A 3578-nucleotide genomic window follows, 5' to 3' on the forward strand; every position below is an offset into this window, starting at 1 on the left:
TTCCAATTTTGACGTTATCAATAACGTTTTGGGCAGACAAGAGAAGATAAGGATTGTCACAAGTCAATAGTTGGTCACCCACTCATCAATTAGTCATTAAATCAATAGTTCCTAATTTTCGCTTATAAAAGGAGGCATTTGCCAAGCATTAAGGCATCTTGGTCTCTAGATCAAGATCATGCTCTTGCTTTCTCTTTTTGTATTTTTGTAATGTTTAGGTTCTGTTTTCATTAATATCTTGTTTATGCCTTTCATTTCCTTTGCTTTACTTAATTAACTTTTATCTTATTTTGTTTATTTATTTTTCTTTCTTTCATTATGTTTGGCTAAGTTTATTATGTCAAGGTGAAAAGGTTAAACTAAAGGTGTAAGAATAAGTATAGTATAAACTTAACATGGACTTTAATGTTTGATACTAATATGTTTTTGTTGCGATGTCGCGGTCATACAAATTAATTACCCTAGCTTAAAACACACAAGATAATATAGAGCAAGTAAGGGGTCGATCCCACGAGGAAGTTTCAAGTCAAATTATTATGTTGTACGTTATGTAACTGGGGGGATTTGGTTTGTGATTATCTAAACTATTATAGCAATTAAACTAGTAAACAAAATCAATTAAAACCAAAATTTATCAAGAAAACAAACCTTGGTCGCAATCTCACATCCACCAACGAAAGTTAGAACCAATCCTTGAAACTAAAATTGCAGTTTATGTTATGAAATTATATCTTTTCTTAACATTGATTAATTAATGGATCCGTCGTATAACTAATCCTAACCAATAAACAATCAAAGTGTCCGCACTAATGATTCAATTTAATGGCAGCTTTAAGAACTAGATAATTTCATCAAGATTAACATACAAGCTGCTTGCAGCTTGTGTCACTTTGTTCAAATGTTCTCCCTAAGTTCAATAATGTAGTTCCACCTAATTATCAAGCTTAGTTGCTTCACAAGTTCATATATCACAACTCTAGGGACTAGTAATAAGCTGGTTGGGGGGTGTGATTAGTACTTAAAAGTGCATTTTTATCATGGTTTTATATCATCATTTTGCACTTGAAGTATCAATAACTCCTTAACTAAAATATGTTTTATAATAATGTATCTAATAATATAAGATACCTATAATTTGTGGTAAATGTCTATTTTTAATGCAGGTCTATCACATAAATGAAAGGATTGATTGATGACTTGAAGAACTTAAATTGCAAGGATAAAGAGATGGACAAACTTAGAAAAGAGATGTCGGTGCAATCCAAACCGGAACACTGTTTGGTAAATGGGTCATATCTGGAGCTATATATCTCAGATTTAGGTCCAATTTATATGGATGGAAAGGTAAGACATAGGCCTACAACTTTCATATGGAGCCCAAGATCTAAAAAGGCCATTATCAAGTCCAAATTGTAGCAACAACAAAGAAGCCCGAATCTGTCTTCCAGCCCGAGCACTGTTCGGTATTTTGGCCATATCTGGAGTTCTAGAAGTCCAAATGAGCTGAATTGTTTACACAAGAAAGCTGAGACAATTGCCTACAACTTTCATGTTTGCAACTGGCTCCAGTTTTGATGTTATCAATGACGTTTTGGGCAGACAAGAGAAGAAAAGGATTGTCACCAAGTCAAAAGTTGGCCACCCACTTATCAATTACTCATCAAATCAATAGTTCCCAATTTTGGCCTATAAAAGGAGGCATTTGGCATGCATTTAGGCATCTTGGTTTCCAGATCAAGATCATGCTCTTCATTTCTCTCTTTGTATTTTTTATGCTTTGTTTTTTTCTCTCTTTGTATTTTGTTCAGATCAAGATCATGCTCTTCCTTTCTCTCTTTGTAATGTTTATGCTTTGCTTTCATTAATATTAAGTTTATGCCTTTCATTTCCTTTCCTTTACTTAGTTAACTTTTATGTTCTTATTTTGTTTATTTGTTTTCCTTTCTTTCATTATGTCTAGCTAAGTTAATTATGTCAAGGTGAAAAGGTTACACTAATGGTGTGAGAATAAGTATAATGTAAACTTAATATGGACTTTAATGTTTGATACTAACATGTTTTATATTTGTTATCTTGTTAACTCTTTAATACTTTGCTTGTTAAATGACTAATCTTGATTTATGTTGTATAACACTTGGTGCAACAAATGCTTGGCACTTTCATAGCCCAGAATGTATGGTATATCCGACACCTGAGCTATGAAAGGAACTTGATTTGTTGTTAACATAAGTTATAATCATGAATGCTTGACGAGATTTACAAGTATTAGCATTAATTGAATAAGATGACTAATGTAATCATGTTAACAATCTATAATGCAATTGGAACCTCTTTTGTGTGTGGTTTCCAATTGAATAATAAGAGTTTATACTATACTTGTTTAATATACCATTAGTGGAACCTCTAACCTTGACATTTGTTATTATTATTGTTTAATCCTTACATTAATTTTCCATCTCCAAGTTCTCATCTTCTTCTTCTTCTCTTTCTTTATTATTATTATTATTATTATTATTACTACTACTACTACTATTATTATTATTATTATTATTATTATTATTATTATTAGTATTAGTATTATTATTATTAGTATTATTATTATTATTATTATTATTGTTGTTGTTGTTGTTGTTGTTGTTATAGTTATTGTTATTGTTGTTGTATTATTGTTATTTATAATTTGTACAAATAACCTCCCTGTGGTTCGACCCCGGTCTTGCCGGGTTATTTATTACTTCGCCACTCCTGCACTTGGGAGAAGACATCAATCTTTTAGTCGTGTCAAGTTTTTGGCGCCGTTGCCGGGGAGGTAAGTTTTGTATAAATTATAATATTTATTTTATTTTCTCTTTTCACCTTTCTTGTATATAACTTTGTTTCTTTTCTTTTGTTTCTTTTTATTTTGTTTTCTTCCTCCTTCTTTTGCTTTCTTCTTCTTTTTTATTTTATTCCTACACGTGCATGAGAGTGTGGTCACGTACATCAAGTGGTAGACTTTGTAGGGTATCCTCATCATTTTCAGAAAATATGGCTGAAGAAGATAATCAATCACTTCATAATGAAAATAATGAGAATAACCGTGCTAGAACACTTAGAGACCACATGAATCCCACAAGAACAAGTGCACCATCATGCATAGTTTTTCCTCTCGATGCATCTCATTTTAATTTTAAACCAGGTATTATTCAACTTTTACCTTCTTTTCATGGCTTAAAATTGGAAAATCCATACTTGCATTTAAGGGAATTTGAGGAGGTGTGCAACACATATAATAACTTAAATTGTAGCATGAACACCATCAGATTAAAGCTTTTTCCTTTTTCATTAAAAGATAAAGCTAAAACATGGCTACAAAATTTAAGACCAGGATCCATTCGTGCTTGGGATGAAATGCAACAACAATTTTTAAAGAAGTTTTTCCCATCTCATAGAACAAACTCTTTCAAGAGACAAATCACCACTTTCACTCAAAAACCAGGAGAAACATTTTACCAATGTTGGGATAGGTATCGAGACTTGCTTAGTACTTGCCCTCATCATGGTTTTGAAACATGGAGATTGGTTTCACATTTCTATGA

This window comes from Populus euphratica, unplaced genomic scaffold (assembly GCF_000495115.2).
Source record: "Populus euphratica unplaced genomic scaffold, PopEup_1.0 scaffold2463.1, whole genome shotgun sequence".
Classification (NCBI taxonomy): Eukaryota; Viridiplantae; Streptophyta; class Magnoliopsida; order Malpighiales; family Salicaceae; genus Populus; species Populus euphratica.